Here is a 23,695-nt window from a genome sequence, read left to right as displayed (position 1 = left end):
TCCAGGATTTCTTATCTATCAAGTGGGGGTGTCTGTGACACTGGCTGCCAGAGTGGCTGTGAGACGCAGGCAGTCATTTCTCTCTTATCCTCGATGGCGCTTGCTGTCACCACCCCAGCTGGCAGCCTTGCAGCAGTGTGGGGCCCAGAGACACCTGGGATGGCGGAAGCCAGCTTGTCTAGTCCCGTGCCAGCTGTCTGGGGTCCTTTCCGTATCAGAGGCTAGGTCCCAGGATTAGACCAGTGCTGACTTCTCTGAGAGTCTCATCATCAAAACATACCAGGCAAGAGAAGGAAAAAAATAGAATAAAATAAAGGTCAAGCCAGGCACTGGTGGCTCAGGTCTGTCATCCCAGCTACTCAGGAGGAAGCTGAGATCTGAGGATCACGGTTCAAAGCAAGCCTGGGCAGGAAAGTCCATGAGACTCTGATCTCCAGTGAACCACCAGAAAACCAAAAGTGTAGCTGTCGCTCAAAGTGGTACAGCACTAGCCTTGAGTGAAAGAAGCTCAGGGACAGCATCCAGGCACTGAGTTCAAGTCCTAGGACTGGCAAACACACACACACAAACACCAGGCAGGGATACACACACACACACCAGGCAGGGATACACACACACACACACACCAGGCAGGGATTCTGGACATGAATTCTTACCTACATTTTACAGATGAGGAAACCATGGTGCCAAATTTTCTCCTGTGTGCCCTGGATAATGCAGCCAGGAAGGAGAAGGAGCTGAGACTCAAGTTGCAAGCCGTCTGGATCTCAGGCCCTGAGCTCGTCCTGCCCGGCCTGCGTCTCGGCCTGGCTTAGGAGAAACAGCTTGGGAGCAGGAAGGAGAAGGATTAGAGGTCACCCAGTGAGCTAAGGAAATGTGACATGACCATCTCCTCCCACAGGAAAACTCCTTTGGTTTTTCCATCCAACACTTGTATAAGACAGGATTAAAAATTGTTGTTTTCTTTCATATTTAGAAAAGATGATTGGGAAACTAAGAAAAAAGAATTTTATATCAGCAACTAAAGAAAGGTAAAGTGCTAGGGTGGTCTCCATGACAATAAGGGGTGAACTGTCTTTAATTTCTCAGACACACAAGTGGGGAGCTGGACCCGGGGGCTCACGCCTGTCATCCCAGCAACTCAGAAGGCTGAGATCTGTGGATCATAGGTTCAAAGCCAGCCTGGACAGGAAAGCCCATGAGACTCTTATCTCCAGTGAACCACCAAAAAGCCAGAAGTAGAGCTCTGGTTCAAATGGTACATTTGGTAGTAAAAAAAAAAAAAAAGCTTAGGAACAGCATCCAGGCCTTGAGTTCAAGCCCTTAGGTCTGGTATACATCCATGTGTGTACATGCACACACATGCACACCATGCACTATAAATTGGGGACTGGTGGCTCACACAATATCACATGTTATGAGTGCATAATTTGTATTGGAGCGTGAGTTTGAGAACACAGAGCTTAGTTCACAGTAGGATTTTTAACACATGAATTGCAAGGAAAATAATAAACAGCTTTGGCTCAATGAGAGATTCCAGAATGCTTTTAACACATCAGCAGACACACTACAGGCCTAATGCTTGCCTGGTGCAAATATCACCCAGGTTTCAGATGACAGCTGAGGGCCAGTTTATCTATCATCTGTTTAGCAAGAGATGGTATCTGGGAATCACCAGGTTACAAACACAAATATTGGAAAAACACTGAAGCAGATAGTTTTCCATATCTTGGAGGCACTAGGACATGGTAGCCCTTGCATTACTTTTCTAAGCCGGCTGTCAGTGGCTCATGCCTGTCATTCTAGCTACTCAGGAGGCTGAGATCTGAGGATCAGGGTTTAAGGCCAGTCCAGGAAGGAAAGTCCATGAGACTCTTATCTCCAATAAACTACTCAGAAAACCGGAAGTGGCACTGTGACTCAAGTGGTAGTGTGCTAGCCTTGAGTGAAAGAGCTCAGGGATAGCATCCAGGCCCTGAGTTCAAGCCCCAGGACTTGTATCACAACAAGAACAACAACAAATGGCTTTCTAAAGAGCAAGTCCTGTTGTTCCTGTGACTCTGTAGGGATGGCCAGATCAGCAGGCTGCAGGGGATGTGTGGGGGGGGGGCTTCTCACTTCCGCCCGGACACCCTGGTCACCCCTCACTTCCACCCTGAGTTCTGAGACACATCTAAACTTGGTTAACAGATTTGAAAACAAACAAACAAACAAACAACAACATTGAGTCTTTATCTTAGAAAAATACACTTTGTGCAGACTTTCAAAATCTTCCTTTCCTCCCTCCTTCCTTCTCCTCTTCTCCCTCCCCCCCTTTCCCCTCTGTGTGCCAGTACAGGGCCCTAGGCGCTTACTTGGCTTTTTTAAGTCAAGGCTGGTGCTCTACTGCTTAAGCCACAGCTCCATTTCTGGCTTTGTCTTTTTTGCTGGTTAATTGGTGAGAAGAGTCTCATGGGCTTTGGTTGCTTGCCCTGGGCTGGCTTGAGATCTGGATGTTCAGATTTGAGGTGCAGTAGGGCAGAGGGCAGAGGTGGAGGCTGTTTTTTTTTGTTTGTTTGTTTGTTTTTGTCGATCCCTGGGGCTTGAAATCTGGGCCTCGGTGCTGTCCCTCAGCTCTTCAGCTCAAGGCTAAGCACTCTACCACTTGAGCCACAGCGACACTTCTGGCTTGTTCTGGTATGTGGTGCTGAGGAATTGAACCCAGGGCCTCATGCGTGCAAGGCAAGCACTCTACCACTGAGCCACCTTCCCAGCCCGGGCCGCGGGGGTTTTGAAGGCACTGCCTTTTCACTGTGGACCAGAGCCTGTGCCACCAACAGGGCCCGCCCTGCCCTGCCTGGTCCTGTCCTGTCCCTGCTCTGCCCTGCCCCTTCTGACCACGCAGCTGGCCTTGGCACCCTTTGGCGATGGGAGGAGGGAGAAAGCCACAGCTGCTCTGCCCTGGCCTGGATGTGCGGGCCGGACCCCGAGAGCGTGTGTGGCTTCTTGGTGGAGGTCTGCCTGCCCACATGGCACTGGCAGGCATCTGCCCCATCGCCTTGTCCGCTGAGCTGCAGCGATGGTGAAGAGCTGACCAGGAAGGGCGGGCAGACATGGTGGGGTCCAGAATGGTGGATGGATATGGATTTTGAGTTGTTCCTGGGGTCCGGCTCTGCTCTTGTCTGTCCCCCTCCCCATTTGTCCCTCGCTGACTGCTCCCCCAATTCTCCCTTCTCCCCATCTGTCCCCTCCCATTTGCCCCCCTCCCCATCTGTCCCTCTGTGCCCTTTGGGCTGCAGCCCAGAAGCAGGTGGAGGACGAAGCCAGGACCAAGCTGAACTCCATGCTGCTCACTGTGTGACAGAGCCAGCTCTGTGCACTTGGGCGAGCATGTGAGCATGTGTGTGTGTGTGTGTGTGTGTGTGCGCGCACGTGTGCACGAGCAACTGTGCACAGGTATCTCACATGCATGCCCATGCACACACCATGAATGTGTGTGGATGTGTGCATGCTTGCACACACGCATTTGTGATCACGCATGCCCATGCATGTGTGCAAGCACGTGTGTGTGAAAGGGGGAGGATATGAGGCCAAAGGAGCACTCGTTCCTTCCAGTTGTGATCCTCCAACCTCAGCCTCCAGAGAGTGGCTGGAACGACAGGTGGGAGCTACGGCACCATGCCTGAAGAAGCTCTTTAGTGTGGTAGCATGCGCTATCTGAACAGCAAAGACACCCCTGCCTCCTCTTCCACTCCCCCCCTCTCCCCCTCTCTCCCACTCCCTGTCTGCAGGACTTTCCCCACACCAGTGTCTCCCACAGAGCTCCCTCTCCAAGATGGGTCAGTCCTCCTTCTTCCACTTGCCAGCTTCCCTCCCTCCTCTCCCTCTTTCTGTCCATTCTGTTGTGGAAATTAAGTGTATTTTGTATAAAACCGATGCAGATAAACAGCTAATCTAAGGACACTCATCGATAAGGAGTTTTTTCGTCACCCCCTTTCCTTTTCTGACTTATTTGCAATACAGTCTAGAACCTTCTTTTTTTTCACGGATTCCCTCACAGAAGGCAGGCAGGTTAACCAGCTGTATTTCTGTGGCAGGGCTGTGGTTTCAAAGAAAAGTGAGCCTTTGTCTCTGCTGTTAGACAAAGAGAGAGAGAAAAGAGGAAGAGAGAGAGGTAGAGAGTAAGAGAGAGATGGAAGCAGAGCCAGAGATAGAGCCAGAGGTAGAGAGAGGAAGAAAGGGAGAGAGGAAGGAAAAGGGGAAGAGGAAAAGAGGGAGGAAGTGAGAGGAAGAAAGAGTGGAAGAGAGAGGAAGGGAGAGGTTGGCTGTACTTGGAGTTGTGTGGTTTGAAGTCTTTCTAGAGTTTTGACAAATGGGGGGTAATTACACAGCTCTGCCATCTGTGAGTTATCTGTATCTGCTTGGCTTGGGAGTTCAGTAGGATTTCTGCAAGCAGGCAGCTCTTTTGGCTCCAGTATCCCAATAACAAGACATGCTCTTTGCCCAAGGAGGTCTCTCCACCCTTGCACTCTGGCTGTGTGTGTTTCCACATGGGGTTTCCTTATTCAACCAACAGACTTCCTATTGGACCTGGGAATGAATTCTTTCCAGTGTAACCACCAGGCAGAGACTGTTAGGAATGACTCTGTGTGTGTGTCTGTGTGTCTGTGTCTGTCTCTGTGCGTGCATGTGCACACAGGCTCTTTTTGCTCAAGGCTAGTGCTCTACCACTAGAGCCACAGCTCCACTAGCAGCTTTTTGGTAGATTATTGGAGATAAGATTCTCATGGACCTTCTTGCTGGAACTGGCTTTGAACTGCGATCTTCAGATTTCAACCTCTTGAGTAGCTGGGATGACAGGCGTGAACCACCAGCGTTTGGCCTATGATACTTTTAAAGCTTCAGCTTGTAATATTTATGTTCTTATACTAAAAATACTCATTGTCCTCCCACTCTAGAGGTTCAAGTCCAACCAGGCATGTTGTATTTTAATCTGGCAAGTCTGCCCTGCCCCTTCTGTGTCTCTCTTCGTGCAGTATTTACAAGGGAGAGGCGGGTATTTGAAACTTGCACCCCTGGAAGTGATGTTTCAAGAGGCTGGCAGTAGGCCTTCCTATTTCTCTTCTCTGGTCCATCTCAGAACTCTTCCGCTTTGCACGTGACAGGGGGTTGACAGTGTTTGGCAGGGACAGGGGTCATCTTTAGCAGAGCTCTGGCTGGTGGCTGAACCATTTCTACCAATGCTATATTGGACCAGAAACTTGGTTTGCTCAGTAAGTGTGAAGTGGGGCAATGCTTTATAAGAATTGTGCCCAAGCCGGGCACTGGTGACTCATGCCTGTCATCCCAGCTACTCAGGAGGCTGAGATCTGAGGATCGCAGTTCAAAGCCAGCCCAGGCAGGAAAGTCTGTGAGATTCTTATCTCCAATAAACCACTCAGAAAACCGGAAGTGGTGCTGTGACTCAAGTGGTAAAGCGCCATCCTTGAACTGAAGAGCTGAGGGATAGAGTTCAAGCCCCATGACCAACAACAACAACAAAAAAGTATTGTGTCCAAGTGTGGGTCAGAGGCGGGAGGCATGGCTCGGGCTGTAGAATGCTCTTCTAGCAAGCTGCGGGCCCTGAGTTCAAATCCCAGCACTACCCAAGAAACCACAAATGTAATCCTGATCTTTAAATAATAAAGGATATATATGAAGGACCAATGGCACCTTGCTGAAATGTGAAAAGCTAAGCCATTTCCCGTAAAATCAGGATCAAGGCAAGGATGTCCAATCTCTCCAGACCTGTCCAGTATAGTTCTGGAATTTCTAGCCACAGGAGCAAGGCAAGAAAAATACATAAATGAAGTGTGCCAAAGTGCGAGTCACAGGCTGTGATTGTGCGTGCAGGGCAATAACAGTCCTGTGGACAGGTTGAACTGGACAAGCTGGGTTAGCCCCCTTTATAGACAGACATTGAGAGCCACAAATAAGCAATGAGCCCAGCAACTGTTTACTGAGCAGCTCCTGTGTGCAGTGTAGGGCGCCGGGCACCAGGCACCTTTCTCTACCTGTGTATGCCACTTCTCATGACAATTGAGTAAAGTGATCCTCCTTTTTCAAAGGTTGTGTGTGTGTGTGTGTGTGTGTGTGTGTGTGTGTGTGTGTGTGGTGCATCACAAAGAGGTCAGGTAACATGAACCGGTTGTTTAGCCTAAAAAGGGCACATTGGATTTTTTGTGGTTTGTTTTGTTTTTGTTTTTGTCAGTCTTGGATCTTGAACTCAGGGCCTGGGCACTGTCTCTTAGCTCTTCAGCTCAAGGTTAGTGTCCTACCACTTGAGCCACAGTGCCACTTCCAGTTTTCTGGTGGTTTATTGGAGATGAGTCTCACAGATTTTCCTGCCCAGGATGGCTTTGAATTGTGATCCTCAGATCTCAGCCTCTTGAGTAGCTGGGACGACAGTTGTGAACCACCAGTGCCTGGCTCACACTGGGGTTTTGACCCCACCAGAGAGTTTCCTCTTTCTCAACCCCAGGTTGGGCCCTGGATGACATTGGGCCTAACTGGGAAAACAGGAGACACTCCTAGGTGGATTGATCTATCCTGTTGTAATGATTTGTGACAAGGAGCATCCTTTGTAGTCTCTTGTAATACGTGGTACCCCGTCTTGACAGTCTGCCCCCCCCCAAAATACACCGATTTTCCCCTGCAGAGCAGAAACCACAGCTCCCCTCAGAAGTGCTGGCTGTCCTTTTCTTCCAGCCCTCCTTCCCCCAATCTATTTGCTCTGGTCTTGTGTAAATCAACATGTGGTGGTCAAAGGATTAATTCAAGGGCTGGAGGATTTCTTAATCATTGTAATTCTTTTTTATTTTTATTTTTTGGGCTTTCTTTTGCATTTCTCCTCAAATAATACAAGGAGATTCCCACACCTCGTCCCAGTCATAACTCAAAGTAACTTTGAATTTGATGGGTTTGTCTCCTTCGGAACCCTGTACTTTCAAACATATCTGTAGCCTGGCCACAAGTTAAAGGTGATCGTCCATCAGTGTGTGGTGGGGTTTATGATCGTTTTCTGCAAATCCATAGGACGGAATGGCTTCCTTACTCACCTGTGATCACGATAGGCTGAGGTCTCCTAAATGTGTAGGTGGCAGTACAGAATTGTTTGGTGAGTTCAAGGCTGGTGCTGTACCACTTGAGCCACAGCACCATTCTGGTTTTCTAGTGGTTCATTGGAGATCAGAGTCTCATGTACTTTCCTTCCCAGGCTGGCTTTGAGCCATGATCCTCAGATCTCAGCCTCCTGAGTTGCTGGGCTGACAGGTGTGAGCCACCATCACCTGATGTATTATTACCTGGTGTATATAATACACCTGCTGTACTATGATTGTATTTTGTTTTGAGATTTCTCCGATGCAACCAGCAGCTTTGGCGGCATCTCGGATACATTTCATGTCTTGTCTCTCCCGATGTCTCTTGGGAGCACGTGGGTTCTTTGGCCAGTGGATGACCTCAATACTTCCTGAGAACCTGTGGGTCCCCTGGGTGTCTGTTTATTTAGAAGATGTGGCCCCTCCGTCCGCAGCCTCTCCTGCCAGCCGAGTTGGGGTGTCAGTGTCTGGCATCCAAAGAGAACAGGATCTATGGGGCCATGCTTGTGGGGCGGTGCTATTTGGGTGTGGTGGGGGACTGGGACTGCCCTGCAAATGCAGAGCACAATCAGCCTGGGAGCCTTGTAGCACCTCCTCCCTGCCAGCCTGCCCCCCCATCCAGGCTGAACAAGACTGTTCTTTTGCTGGGAATATTTTTGAATTTCAATCTAGAGGAAGGGGCAGATGGGTCCCTGATAGCATGTCATCATCCCCTCCCCTCCCCTTCCCTTCCTCTCCTTTCCCCCTCTCCCACTCTCCCCCTTTCCTTCCTTTCTCTCCCTTTCCCTCCCCTTCCCTCCCCTTCCATTCCTCTTCCCTCTTCCCTTCCCCCTCTCACTCTCTCCTCTCTCCCCTCCCTTCTTCTTTTCCTTCCTTGGAGACAGTGTGCCTGTATTTGCCCCAGAATATCATTCTTTATCCCTTTCCATTCAACAACAGTTTGACATTTTGCATGATTGTCTGGGTACTAGTATTAGATGTCACTTTATCTTTCTCTAATCATAATTTTAACAACCAAAAGTCAATTGGTGTGTGTGTGATAGTACTGGGGCTTGAACTCAGGACCTCCTATGCTCATGCTCAGATTTTTCTCTCCTGGCTGACACTCTACCACTTGAGCTATGCTTCCTGTCTCTAAAAAGTCAGTTTATTAAAGTGATACTTTAATAAATTAGTAATTAAGTGGAGTAAAGTTACTCTACCATTTGAGCCATGTATCAAGTTCATTGTCACTTCTTAAAATTTATTTTGCTGGTCCTGGGCTTTGAACTCAGGGTCTGGGCACTTTCCCTGCGGTATTTTTGCTCAAGGCTGGCGCTCTACCACTTGAGCCACAATTCTACTTCTGGCCTTTGGTGGTTCACTGGAGATCAGAGTCTCATGGACTTTCCTGCCCAAGCTGGCTTCAAACCTCGATCCTCAGCTCTCAGCCTCCCAAGTAGCTGGAATGACAGGTGTGAGCTACCAGGTGCCTCCATTTTATTGGGGGGGGATAAGCTTTTCTGAGATCTTGGCAGGGCATATAAGTCAGGGAGTTGCAGATGCTCATCTGGAATGTTCGCCATGTCCTCAGACTTCCTTCCAGGAAGTTTGTCTGCTAGTTCTCCATGGCAGTGACCTTCTGGCTGGCTCTTGGTTGGAGCCCTCTCCCTAGTGTCTGACCGGGTCAACAGTGCCACCCTCCCCAGAGGCTCCCCACCCCCGAGGATCACATCTGTGACTGCGCGTGTTACTCTGCTGTCTTTGCAAGTGCTGGCCTAGTGCTCTTCAGGGAGGTCAGCCATGAGTCACACGCAGACTAGGCCCCAGGGTCCCTCTGAGTAGTGTCAGCGTGTCCATCGGGAGCTGAAGTAGAGTCGGCTTTCTTGTGCCTAAATAAATGCCGTACTTCCTGGGAGTGAAACTCATGTTTTCTTGCATCGAGGCCTGAACAGAGGATTTGGCCTGGGCTGAAGTGTGTGTATGTATGTGTGTGTCTGTGTGTGTGTGTCTGTGTGTGTCTGTGTGTGTGCTGGTCCGCGGGCTTGAACTCAGGGCCTAGGTGCTTTTCTGAGCTTTTTTACTCAAGACTAGTGCTCTACCACTTGAACCACAGCTCCACTTCTGACTTTTTGCTGGTTCATTGGAACTAAAGACTCTCATCAGACTTTCCTGCCCAGGCTGGCTTTGAACCACGGTCCTCAGATCTCAATCTTCTGAGTAGTTAGGATTGATAGGTGTGAGCCACTGGAGCCTGCCTCAGACCCCACCTTTTTTTTTTTTGTCGGCCGTGGGGCTTGAACTCTGGGCCTGGGCACTGTCTCTCAGCTCTTCAGCTCAAGGCGAGCACTCTACCACTTGAGTTACAGCGCCACTTCCGGTTTTCTGGTGGTTTTATTGGAGATAGGAGTCTCACGGTCTCTCCTGCCTGGGCTGGCTTTGAACCGAAATCCTCAGATCTCAGCCTCCTGAGTAGCTAGGATTACAGGCGTGAGCCACCAGCGCCCGGCAAAACCCCACCTTTTATTCAGTGTTCTCTGTGCTTCTCTGTCAAGGTGTACATTCTCCACAGGCATGGTCTAATGCCGTCTTGTTGTTCGTAGGGATTTTGTTTAACATCACTTATGCGTTTATGTGTTTCAAGCTAGCTGGCATTCAAAGGACATTTAATGCCCACCTTTGCCTGCTTAGTGTTGGGAGAGCAGCAGGAGAAGGAGATGGAGCAGAGGTCACAGCTGGGACTTTGGATGAGAGCAAAATGTGGGTTGTGTTGGACTTTATCCCATGAGAAGATAGAAGCTGGGGTGGGGGTCCTCAAATTGGGTAAAAATCCCTGACTGGGGGAAGACTCTCAATTTTTCATTTTTTTCCAATTTTTATTTTTAAGTCGGTCATGGGGCTTGAACACAGGGCCTGGGTGCTGCCCTTGAGCTCTGATTTGCTCAAGAGTAACACTCTACCATTTGAGCCACAGCTGTACTTCTAGCTTTTTGTGGTTCATTGGGGATAAGAGTCTCACGGACTTCTCTGCCTGGGCTGGTTTCGAGCTACAATGCTCAGATCTCAGCCTCCTAAGTAGGTAGGAAAACAGGTGTGAGCTACCAGTGTGGAAAAGGAGAGGATGGGAGACACCATTGGGAAGACAAGCTAGGGCAGGGCCATGGAGATGATGTCATCTGCCCAGGCCATGGACAGCTTTGCCCTGGCTGCAGTGGGGGAAATGTCTGTCTGTGTCTGCTCTCTCAGGTCCCCAGTCCTCAGGGAGGGGAAAACCTGCTTGTCTAGTGGAGCCTGGCTCACAGGTTTTCTGCCAGCTGGGCCAAGCTGTCAGCTCCCTCCTACTGGGAGATAAAGAGGAGAGGGAAGTAGTAGGGCCCACATTAGCATCACCCCAGGGCGAGGATTGCAGAGGGCACCACAGCCTCTCCTTGCTCAGGGAATGGCAAAGAGCGAGGAGGTGAACGCTGGCCACGCTGGAAGCCCGGCTGGTCTGCAGCCACTGCAGACCAGCCACTGCCCCCGCCTCCAGTGTAGAGAGCAGAGGACATGCAAAGAGTGTGAAGGTGTGGGCAATTGGAAGGTTCTAGTTTCTAGATCTTTCCTTCCCACCTGTCTTCCCTTGCCAGAGACAGTGCCAGCACTCCCCTCTCCCCTTTGTGGCTTTTTCTTACATGTCAAAAGAAGAGGGTGTCTCTCATTTACCTAGAATTTCACTACCTAGCTAGTCCTAAGGTGTTAATGCTCCTAAGGTCATAGAAAATGATAATAAGAAATACTGCTGTTAGAGGAAGCATGGTGTGTGTGCGTGTGTGTGTGTGTGTGTGTGTGTGCGTGCGTGCATGCGCGTGTGCACACACATATGCACCAGTCTTGGGGCTTGAACTCAGGGCCAGGGCACTGTCCCTGAGCTTTTGTGCTGGTACTCTACCCCCTTTGAGCCACAACCCTACTTCAGGTTCTCTAGTGGTTCATTGTAGATAAGAGTCTCATGGGCTTTCCTGCCTAGGCTTTGAACTGTGATTCTCAGATCTCAGCCTCCTGAGTTGCTTGGATGACAGGTATGATCCACCAGCACCCGGCTTAGAGGAACATCTTTTAATCAAGGCCGCATCAACTATTTCTGAACTGGGCTTATTAAGAGATAGATGTTCAATAATAGCTTGGCATTTATTTATTTTTAGCAGTACTAAATACTTGGGATTTATACCCTTGCCTTTGCTAAGGAAGAGGTTTATCACCTAAACCAGGGCCCAGGCCTTTGCGATTTCCCCAATGCCGAGCTGGTGACTCGTACTTGTGTTTTGGTGGGCTCCGCTTGTGTGGTCATTCCTTTTTTTTTTGGGGGGGGGTCCGGTCGTGGGTCCTGAACTCTGGGCCGGGGCGCTGTCCCTCAGCTCTTCAGCTCAAGGCTAGCGCTCTTCCACTTGAGCCACAGTGCTACTTCCGGCCTTTTTCTTTTTGCTTATGTGGTGCTAAGGAATCGAACCCAGGGCCTAAGGCATGCAAGGCAAGTGCTCTACCACTGAGCCACCTTCCTAGCCCATGTGGTCATTCCTTAGAGTGAAGCATGGCCATCGGTGGCTCAGCCCTGTGTTTTTGGAGTCAGCCAGGTGAAGAGCTGGATGCTTCTGGTCCTTCCTGACTCAGTTTCCCGAGAATGGCCATGACCTGACCTTCTTCTGATGTGGACAGGCCGGCTCCCCTATCTCTTACCTGTCCTCCTGGCCAGCACGCCATGCCCGATCTTCAGGAATCTTCCACGAGGGTCATGCAGATGTAGCCACACTCCCAGGGATGTAGGAAGAATGGGCGGTGATTCTGGAAATGCATCTGGACAGGGAAGGGAGGGTTAGTTCAAATAGTCTAACCCCCTCCCTCCCCAAAATGCTGCTGCCCGGCCAGCCACCCCTCATGTTCCTCCAGTGGGACAGCCGTGGCGGGGTGTGGACCAAGCTATGATTTACTTTGTGGCCCGTGGCTTCATTTTGGTTTGTCCCTCGCTGTGCCTCTAGTCCCTAGGCCTTCATGAATCATCAGTTTCTTATTATTAGTGTATTAGAAACCGTGTTGAGCCGCTGTATTCATGAGCTATACAGGACAAGGGAGAAGCAATCTGTTTGTCTAGACACGGCTATAACCAACAACACCACAGTTTACTAACACTCTACAAGTAAACTTCATCATGCAGAGATTGGAACAATTAAACCTCTGTAAGAGACCAGAGACTGGCCTGGCACAGTGCAGGTTGCTTGCACCTGTGAATCTTAACTCACTCTGGAGGCTGATATCCGGCGGATTGTGGTTTGATAGCCAGCCCAGCCAAAAATGTTCTGTGAGACTTCATCACAGCCAGCATTTCCTGTACGTCTCTTATAGGGATGGGGTAATAAGATCATAGGGTTCACTGCTGCAGGACAGGAATCTGGGGCCCATCTGCCCCTCATCATACACCATGGGTTTTCAGAGGGAGCTTTGCCCTGCCCCTGTGTAGTACAGAAAGCTTTCGTAGGGACCAAAGGGGCCACAGGCACGATCAAAACACAAGCCAGGCTGGGGGACCCTCGCAGTTCTCATGATTTAGGGATTCTCTTTATGGGGGAGACGAGACGATGTGTCTGTCTTCTATTCCTGGGCATGTGGGGTGGGCCTTCAGCTGGCTGGGGTAAATACATACACCCTTTCAAGCAATTGACAAAATAGCAGGTTATATGTAGCTGTGGATTTTAGATTCCCTTCGTTTATATGAGTTTGCAGCTAACCTTTCTATATCATATGAAACGAAGAGATGGAAATAAGTTAACCTACTTGAGGATTCATATATATATATATATTCATATATATATAGTTCATATATATATGAATATATAATACATATATATTCATATATATATAGTTCATATATATATGAATATATAATATATATAATAGATGATTACCTACTTTAGCCCCATCAGGATATGGTTAATTTGTCTCTTTTTTTTTTTTTGTAATTTACAATCCATCTTACAATCCATCTGTGCCATTGCTTAAAATGTTATTTGTACAGCCAAGCCATAAAATAATTGCTCCCCAAAGATCTGGGTTCTGATTAGTTTTGACAAGATACTCCAGCCCTTCAAAATTACAAATGAATGAGATTTAATTATACTGGTGGTTGTAGAAGTTATATTGGGAGACCTTAATATGTAGAGAGTCAAGATGTTTACTACTTGGTGCTTGGAGACCTGGAAACTTCTCAGGTCCAGATGAATAATTAACTAACTACAGGGAGATAAACAAAGAAAGGGTTTGCTGCTTAAGAAGTAGATCTTAAGTTGGGTGCTGGAGGCTCACATCTGTGATCCCAGCTACTCAGCAGGCTGAGATCTGAGGATCACAGTTCAAAGCCTGCCATGAGGCTCTTATCGCCAATGAACCACCAGAAAACCAGAAGTGGAGCTGTGGTTTGAGTGGGAGAGCACTTGCCTTGAATGAAAAAGTTCAGGGATAGTGCCTAGGCCTCAGGACTGGTACCAAAAGAAAAAAAACAAAGAAGAAAGAAAAGTCTGTTCAATGGATATATTCTGAAGTTCTAGAATATTCTTTCCAGGCCCTTGGACCCACTTTCAGGGGACAGGTATTGTCCTTTTTCCCAGGTCACCAGTGATGGAAAGCCGTTGGTGACTGGGAAAGGTAGAATAAGGGTGGTCATTTATGTGGCTGACCGGTCAGGACACTCTCTGTGTAAGAGGCTTGTGAAAGAGTGGATTGAAGACTGACCCCTGCCGAGCTGCACACTGTACCCCTCTCCACTGCCCAGTGGTCTGGTTTCTGGTATGTCCCCATCTCAACTGTCCAGTACTCTGGTTTCTAGGTGGACTACAGGTAGATTCCTTCTCTGTCACTGTGGTAGCCCTCTTACTTTTTTGGGGGGTGTGGGGTGGTCATAGAGCTTGAACTCTGGGCCTAGAGGCTGTTCCTAATTGTGTGCTCAAGGATAGTGCTTTACCATTTAAGCCACAGTGCCACTTCCGGTTTTCTGAGTGGTTTATTGGAGATAAGAGTCTCATAGACTTTCCTGCTGGGGCTGGCTTTGAACCTTGATGCTCAGATCTCAGCCTCCTGAGTAGTTGGGATGACAGGCGTGGGCCACACACCTGGCCTCCCCTCTCTCTAACCCTTCTGCAGGAGCAGATCTTCCTACCCGGGTTCACAGCCCCCTGTCCTTCTGTCGATTGCAGAAAGGTCCCCACTAGGCCCCAGGGCCAGCCTGCCAGGAGACGCACACTGCACTTTCTTCCTGCTTCTCGTCTCCGGTGGGGAGATCCGGCTACCTACCCTTGGCCTGAAGTCCTCAGATCCTCTGTTAAAAACTTGTTGGCCACAAGTTTTGGCAAAAGTCCTGAGCTGCCTTTTGACCCAGCCCCACACCCCAATGTCCTGAAACAGAAGAGATCACACTGAGATCATCCTCACTAGCTGGTGATACCGTTTGGAGGATTTGGTTGGGGGTGGGGGGCATGATAGGATGGGCTATGTTCCAAACACCAGAGGGTACAGATCTCCCCGCCCCCCCACCAGTTTCCCCTCGCTCTCAGTGGCTCATTGTGGGGTGTGTCTGCCCTCACTGACTGGGGCTGGTGCTGCCCAGCGAGCCATGTCACCGCAGATGGAGGGGTGGATGGAAGGAGGTGGGGGCTGAGGGGAAATGGAGAGGAGAGGGTGGACCGTGTGTGTATGTGTGTGTGTGTGTGTGTGTGTGTGTGTGTGTGTGTGTGTGTGTGTAAGAGGTAGAGGAGGAAATGGGCAGGATGGGAAAGATGAATGTGACATGGGATCTTCTCCTCTCAAGGTACTTAAGAGAGTAGCTTAGTTGTCCTGGTGCAGGAAGGGTGTGGCTGGTTGTGAAGGGGGGGAGGAGGGAGTGAGAGAGAGAGGGAATCAAATCTCTCTCTCTGCTTCTCTCTCCCCTCACCTGGGCAGGCCATGACCATTCCTTTCTCCATGGCAGGTGTTCAGTGGTTTCTAGCTGCAGTGGCTGCCCGGCCTTCTCTTGGGAGCCCGTTTCACGCTCCGCCAAGTTTCTGTGTTTTCTCATTCTCAGTCCGCAGTGCCCTTGGCTTGCTCTCACCCCATTATTTCCTCCTTAAACCCCTCATCCTGCCGCGTCCATCCACCTGTCCTTCCACTCTCGTAGTTTGGAACTTCATCCTTCTGTGTGTGTGTGAGTGAAGGGGATGAGTTAGAGGGCACACAGGAAGGTGAGAAGAAAGTAAACACACTGCGGGTTGGGGTGCTGGCTGGCTGGGTTCCAGGTCCTTCCAGGAGGGCATCTCCTCGAGTCCTTTCACAGATCATGGTGAGGGTGGAGGCCCGCTCTCCACCCACCCAGTCAGCCGGTGAGATGGGTGTAGATCATGGGACAGGCCCCACTGCCCTGTGCTCTGCCCAGAGTTTATTTGTCATGGGAAAATGAACTATCTCCGGGATAGGGACAGGTAAAGCTGACTGATGGGATGGGTAGATTTGGATGGACCACTTGGGTTTCCTGGTGGCTGTGGATGGTTCTCGATCACTGCCCTGAGCACAAAGGCTCAGCTGAGTTTTTTCTGCGCTTGTGTTCTGAGCACCTCAGGGGATGGGAATAAGAGCATTGTGTGTGTGTGTGTGTGTGTGTGTGTGTGTGTGTGTGTGTCTGTCTGTCTGTCTGTTTGTTTGTCTGTCTCCCCCCCACTCAAAAAAAACTCAACAACTTCCTCAGATCTCCAAGAGAACTTTAGAAACCAGACTTTGAGATCATTAAACGTCATGAATGATCAATAAAATTGAGGAGCAATTACATAAGAATGCCAGTGTGGCTGTTGGAAGTCTGTGCTCAGAGTGTATAGGAATGCCTACACCCAGTGACGCAGGCCCTTACTTCATTTGAGTCTTTAACCTTCGGCCTTTCCTACATGAATGCCAGTTGGTAAAGTTTGTTACTTTGATGGAAAAAAAAGGCAAAATGATCTCTGTTTACAGAAATGTAAGGAGGGGCTAGGAAGGTGGCTCAGTGGTAGAGCGCTTGCCTTGCATGCCTGAGGCCATGGGTTCAATTCCTCAGCACCACATAAGCAAAAAGAAAAATGCCGGAAGTGGCACTGTGGATTAAGTGGTAGAGCGCTAGCCTTGAGCTGAAGAGCTGAGGGACAGCGCCCAGGCCCAGAGTTCAGGCCCCACAACCAGACCCAAAAAAAAAAAAAAACCAGAAATGTAAGGAGCCGGGTACAGTGGCTTACGATGATAATTCTATCTGCCGAGGAGGCTAAGATGAGGAGGATTGAGGTTCGAGGCCAGCCCTAAAGACCCATTCCCCACCAGTGGTTGGCGTGTTGGCATGTTATCTGTCCTCCCATTTGCATGGGAGGCTGAGGTCCTGAGGTCTATGGTCTCAGGCTAGCCTCGGCGGAAAAATCCTCAGGACTCCATCCCGGTGGCAGAGGCTGGATACAGTGGTGTGCTGTTGTCAACCCAGCTCTCCTGGGGAGTGTAAATAGGCAGAAAAAGGTCCAGGCATGTGCGACAAGCAAGAGCCGCTCTTATAAATAATCAGTGCAAAAAGGTGCGGGGGGGCTACAGGTGTGGTTCAGTAGCAGAATGCAGTCCAGCCATCACAAGGCCCTGAGTTCAAATCCCAGTGCCATCAAATGCAAGTCGGGTATTTCTTTCACACACAGGTCAGTGACTTTCCACAGATGTTCATAATGGTGTCCCCACCAAGACGGAGCATTCCCAACTCCCCTGTGTCCCATTTCACTGTCTGACTCAACAATCCAGGCAGCCATCCGTCCGAGCCAGGTCCCTGAGCATTACATTCTGTCTGTTCTAGAAGTGCATATGGATGGGATTGCACCCTGGAAACTCTGGAGTCTAGCTTGGTGTTGCTCTGGGAAATGTCCCTCCATTTTTGTTACAGTATCATCACAGTTTGATATTTTTGACAGTCCTGGCCTTTAACTCAGGGCCTGGGTGCTGTCCTTGAGCTCTTTCACTCAAGGCTAGCAAATCTACCACTTGAGCCCAGCTCCACTTCCAGTTTTCTGGTAGTTCATTGGAGATAAGAGTCTCATGGACTTTCCTGCCTGGGCTGGCTTTGAGCTGTGATCCTCTGATCTCAACTTCCTGAGTGGCTGGGATGAAAGGCGTGAGCCACTGACACCGGCTATAAATCCTTCCTTATGCCATCAGTCAGTTATATTCTCATAATTGGTGGTACTATCTGCCAGACCGGGAGGAGACTAATACATAACCTCTTATATATCATCATTTTGCCATTCATTTCTTCTTTTTTCTTTCTCTGTACTGTGGTGTCTCCTTGTAGATCGAATTCTCATTTGATACTATTTTCCTTCAGCCTGCGGGCTGTTCATACAGTCAGCTTTCCTTACCTTAAAATGCCCTTCCTTTACTGTCATTCCTGAAGAATTTTGTTTCTTTTAGTAAATTCTGGATTGACAGTGTTTTCCTTTTTTTTCTTCCCCCAGCACTTTAGAGATGCTCTTCCATTTTCTTCTCATTTGAAGTTATTTGTACCTTTTATTTCCCCAGCACTTAATACTTTTGTTTGTTTGTGTGTTTCTCAGTTTCCTTCTGCCTCTTTCAGGAAAAGCAAATGTTGTATGGTTGATGCTGGCTCCATTGAAGAAGCAGTCACTTCCAAATCTGATGATGTTAACTAGGTGTGTGCAGCTTATATTAACATTTCTTGAGGCATGCAAGCTTCTTGGAACTTGAAGTCTGTGTATTTTCATTATATTTGAGTTTTTAGTTGTCATAGCTTTATTCTCCCCTCCCCCATTATTGTCTTTTGGAACTCTAATTAGATTTATGCAGCTCTTCCAATTTTCCTTCATTTCTTACCCTTCTTTCTTTATTTCTGTGCTGTGCTTGAACTCTTCACTTGTTTTTTTAAACTGCAGTCAGGAAATTCTCTCCAGACAGAGAGCCAGGGAGAATAAAATTGACAGACCGATCAATGGTATTATTAATCTGTCTGCAAGTTCACCAACTCTTGTCATCTCCAGTTTGCTGTGAAGTTCATAAAGTGGTTAAAAAATATTCAGTGATGGCACTTCTTGGTTCTGGAATATTATTACTTACCTTTCCTTTCATTTTTCCCATAGACTAGACAAGCACTCTACCACTAAATGACACTTTCAGCTCCACATTGTTTTAGTCTTACTTATTTTTCCACTCAATGCCAGCAACGTCTGAATCACTTCCTGCCATGCTGTGTGCCAGCATCCCAGGTGCCCTGCTTGACAACTGCAAAGGATAGGGGCAGGAAGGGGGCTGGGGAGGGGGTAGGGATGGGGCGGGGGGAGGAGGGTAGGTGGCATGGGGAGAGTTGGGGAGGAGGGGGTGGGGAGGGGGTAGCGATGGTGAGGGGATGGGATAGGGTCTGGGGGGGGGAAGGGATCTGAGGTCCAAAGATAAATGCAAGGTCTAGAAACATGAGAAATGGATTTCAGAGGAAGAGCAAATAGTGCAGGGTGAAGGATGGCAGACATGAGCATGGAGCACCCTGGGGTGGCCTGGATGCATTCAGACACAAGACCTGAAGATGAGCTCGGGAAGATTCTGTCTGTGCAGCTGTCCATCCTAGAGTGGGGACCACCAGAGAGAGCTGAGTGATGATCTCATTGATGGAGGAGGCCCTGGGTGGTGAGAATTCACCGATGGAGGAGGCCCCATGTGGTGAGAGCTCACCAATGAATGAGGCCCTGAGCGGTGAACTCACTGATGGAGGAGGCCCCAGGTGGTGAGAACTCACAGATGGAGGATGCCCAGGTGGTGAGAACTCACAGATGGAGGAGGCCCAGATGGTGAGAACTCACAGATGGAGGAGGCCCCAGGTGGTGAGAACTCACAGATGGAGGAGGCCCAAGTGGTTAACTCACCAATGTAAGAGGCCCCAGGTGGTGAGAAATCACTGATGTAGGAGACCTTGAGTGGTGATAACTCACTGATGGAGGAGGCCCTGGGTGGGGTACTTACCGATGGAGGAGGCCTTGGGTAGTGAGGACGCATGATAGAGGAGGCCCTGGGTAGTGAGAACTCATGATAGAGGAGACCCAAGTAGTGAACTCACCGATGGAGGAGGCTCTGAGAATGGCTAGAGGGCCAGGAGTAGGCCTACAGCTCAAGGCACCAGAGAAGAATATCAATTATGCTTAATTTCACAGAATTAAAAAATAATAACTTCATAGTGCCTCTTTTATAACTGCCTTGCCTCAAATCATCAAAAACTGTTTTATGTAAAAAGCAATTCATTAAGCAATATGGTCTATTGAAAAGATGTGCAAATGGACAGTAAAAGTTAGAAGAACTGATAAGAAAAGCCTGCCAGTATCAACTGGCTCAGAGAGCCAGCTTGTGAGGAATTTATCAGAAACTGTGACCCTTGATGTAACACCAAACGCAAAACACTGGTGTTGTTCCCATAGTGGGAGGGGGGTCCTGAAACACTGTGCACTCTGCTGATAGAAGGAACGGACCCCTGTCAGGTGAGCGGGGTGGAGAGTGTGGAGTAGAAACTCCGGTGAGTCTGTGCATACATAAAACTAGATCCATACATAAAGCTAGATCCAGTCTGTTTTCCTGTAACAGGAGGAAGAAGAAGAGAAGGAGGAGGAATAGGAAGGGGAGGAGGAAGAGGGAGAGGAAGAGCAGGAGGGGGTGGAGTAGTAGGAGGAGAGGAGCAGAGAACAGCAGAACATACCGTCTGTGACCAGACATCTTGTAAGGAAACCTTCATCAGTGTGCAGGTTTTCTGTTTAAGCCTTTGGGGAAGTTTTCCCAATAGTGACCAGGTAAAGTCATGCTCTGGGAGCAAAGTTGGGAAAAGAAGGTTTATAAGGAAACCTTAGCAGCCTGCAATACTTCATCACCATGTTGATCCAGCCATTAAGGTTTTGACATCTATTTTCTCAGGGCCCTATATGAATCTTCCCTTTTCCATCTCTCAGGATGCTTTGGAAATTTGTCATGGCTCTTAAGAGTAGTGTCAGTGGTAGTACAGCCATGGCAGTAAGAGGGAAGGTAGAGAATATAGGCATCAGTATTACCATGTTGAGTGTGAGTGAACACTGTTGCTTTTATTTCTCTTAGCAAGGAGGGAATTGACCTTGAGTAACTATGCAAAAGATAACTTTGGGAGTTAGAGGAAGACAAAGATATGTGAGAAAGCTGACAAGGCAGGTATCCAATCCCAGCAGGATTGCTGGTTTCTTAATTACTTTATGAAGCTAATGATTCTATAATTTTAGAGAAATCAGCAAGCATACACATTTATTCATTCCATTTGGCAGTGTTGGTGCAGGCACCATTGGGTTTAACCAGGATTATTTTGCTTATGTGCAAAGGAGTTCATGTTATATGCAAGGAGTGGAGTAACAGGACTGACCTTTTTATTTTCATTTATTATATTTGCATAATGATTTATGTGCTTTGATGTTCTTCTGTACAATGCTAAGAATTGCAAAAAATACTGAAAGGAAATTCTTTTGAATTCTTTTTTTGAAATTTAATGAAATTTTTATTTTGACAATACTAAAATATTTTAGGTTGGATTATAAACTTACTACATGAGCATATTCCATATTAGATCTAGAAAATGTAATCACTGAAAAGATACCGTTTACAGTAGTAAACACTATTTTTAATAATCATACCAAACTTCTGACTAAACCACGCAATGTAAAAATGAAGATATGGGGCTGGGAGGGTGGCTTAGTGGTAGAGTGCTTGCCTTGCATGCATGAGTCCCTGGGTTCACTTCCTCAGTACCACATAAGCAGAAAAAACCAGATGTGGAGCTGTGGCTCAAGTGGTAGAGGGACAGCGCCCAGGCCCAGAGTACAGGCCCCATGACAGACAAAAAAAATTAAATTTTAAAAATAAAGTTATAAATTATGTCCCCCCAAAAAATACATAGACAAACAAAAAGAACACAGAAAAGATATACACTTACAAATAAATAATGCAAAATTATACTCTTCAAGATATTTTTAAATAAGAAGGAATTGTATTGTACATAGTATTAGGAAATCTGCATTTTTATATGGAGAACATTGAGACTATTTTTCTAAGTCAAAGAATGATGAACTTTTGATTCTCACCTGATCAAGGTGGAAATTGAAGGTATGTGTATAGTAAAGCACAAATCAGTGCTAGATTTAATGGATTGTATATCCTGGTTAGGTGGTATCATAAATAGGAGCTGAAAGAGAAGCACTGGATGGAAAGTGGGAATGGAAGTTTGAAATAGATTTTAATAGCATTGTAGTGATCAGACTAAAGGTGTGATTTTTAGCTGTGGCTGAGGTAAGGTAGAAACTGTGATCATTGAAGAAAACATAATTGAGAGCTGTCACTTTGATGACAGTTGAGTTGAGAAGTATGAGTGTGCCAAGAGTCCACGTCTTCAAGGAGGAGGGGAATGACCTAGGATTCTGTACATGCCTAGAATCAAGAGAAGGTAGAAAGTGATCACAATTGTATTTAATCAGTTATGGGATATTTAGAGAAGAGAAGTCATCCAGAAATGCCAGGGAACATTAAAGAGGACATCTGCTTTTCTCAGTAGTACTAGTTCAGGGGACTGCAGTTTGCAAAATGGCCTTCTCCTGAGCATATTACAGGGAAGTAGTGTGAGAAGCACCTTTCAGAGGAAAAAATAAAGAAATGGGGCATTATGGTGATTAACTGACTGTGATTTCCAGTGGCACAGAAGAAGGGTTTCAGAAGTAATGAGTGGTAGAGATGCTTCATTAGTGGGTCACGCCCAGGAGGTAGCAGTTCCTGGGAATCCTGGGTTCCTTCTGGTGACTGAAACCACCAGAGATGTAGGATGCTTTGCACTGTGAATTAAGACACAGGGTGATGAGGCTGTTTTTAGGATCTAAGTTGGGTAAGTAGGGTGAGAAGTCTTTTCAGGAGCTTTTGCACTTCTGAGACTTTTTTCTTCCTTAACTGGTTGCATAGAGGTTAGAAGTCAGGGCCATTTTAGTTTTGGAGCATTAAGGGCCTAGGGCATCATATTGACCTTCCAGTTTGGGCATTTACTACAGTGAGAATGGAAGTTTGTGACTTGTGTAAGATCCTAGGAACTCAGATTAAATTAAATGCTAAGATGTCTCTTAGCAAACGATTTGCATTTATTTAATTATCTTTTTTTTTCTCTCTTTGCTTTGTCAATAAATTGCATGAACCTGGGACTTAACGAAAAAAGGATTATTTATTTATTTTTTGGGGGGGACCAGTCCTGGGGTTTGAACTCTGGGTCTGGGCGCTGTCCTTCAGCCCTTCTGCTCAAGGAGAGTGCTCTACCACTTGAGCCTCAGCACCACTTCCGCTTTTCTGGTGTTTAATTGGAGATAAGAGTGTCACGTACGTTCTTGCCTGGGCTGGCTTTGAAGCGTGATCCTCAGATCTCAGCCTCCTGAGTAGCTAGGATCACAGGCATGAGACTGGCACCCAGCCAATAAAAAGGTTTCTTTTGGCTTAAAGATTTCCTTTGCTTGGAAAAACGAAGCCCTCCTTCCACTGAGCTTTCCTGGTTCCCTTCTCTCCTTCTCATTTCTTTCATCTTGGGGAGGTGAGTATGGTCTAGCTTGTGCAGAAAGGAAAGCTGTTACCAGATAGAGGTGGCCTAAGACTCAAGGATCACTTAGGCAAGATGAAAAATAGAGCCTCTTACTGGAACCCCTTTGTACATCATTTTAATTTAAAAAATAAAAATAGGCCTTATGCCCTCAGCACCCAGAATCTGAAAGGAATACACTTTTTTGGGGGGCCAGTCATAGGGTTTGAAGTCAGGGCCTGGGTGCTGTCCCTGAGGTCTTTCACTCAAGCCTAGTGTTCTACCACTTTGAGCCAGTGAGGCACAGTGCCACTTCTGGCTTTTTCTGTTTATGTGATGCTGAGGAATTGAATCCAGGGCTTCATGTATGCTAGACGAACATTCTGCCACTAGCCACATTCCCATCCTTATTATTATTTTTAGTACTCGGGCTTGAATTCAGGGCATTGTGCGCTCAGCTTTTTTTTTTTTTTTTTTTGGTCACGGATGGTGTTCCACCACTTGAGCCATGCCTTCAATTCAAGCTCTTCACACAGCTATACTTTTAATATTGTATGTGTTCTGTCTTTATTGTCTCCTTCCTTTCTGAAAGGTAAGTCTCTTGTCCAAAGAAAAGATAGGAAAATATTTAGAATATGGAGTAAAAGTGGACCTTTTCATTTCACCTATTTCTTTGAAAATACCCATGTTCATTCCTCTTCTGCTAGGTAAATATTATATCTAAGAGATTATTTAAAAGATTTTAGTGAGAGATCTAGATTTATTTTATTCTGAAGATGTGTTTTTAATATTCTGCCATTGTTATCTGTTTTATCCTAGGTTTTGCTTCATAGACTTGCAAGTTTTCATCGAGTTTGGAGTTTTCCACCAAATGAAAATACAGGAAAGGAAGTGACCTGTCTGGCTTGGAGACTAGATGGCAAATGTAATAATAATGATAATAATAATGACAATAATAATAATAATATAAAACGATTTTCATTTTCATAAAGAGTAT

This window comes from Dipodomys ordii, unplaced genomic scaffold (genome assembly GCF_000151885.1).
Source record: "Dipodomys ordii isolate 6190 unplaced genomic scaffold, Dord_2.0 Scaffold240, whole genome shotgun sequence".
In the NCBI taxonomy this organism is placed as follows: domain Eukaryota; kingdom Metazoa; phylum Chordata; class Mammalia; order Rodentia; family Heteromyidae; genus Dipodomys; species Dipodomys ordii.
The sequence above is the reverse complement of the archived record's forward strand: the minus strand, read 5'-3'. Positions refer to the sequence as shown.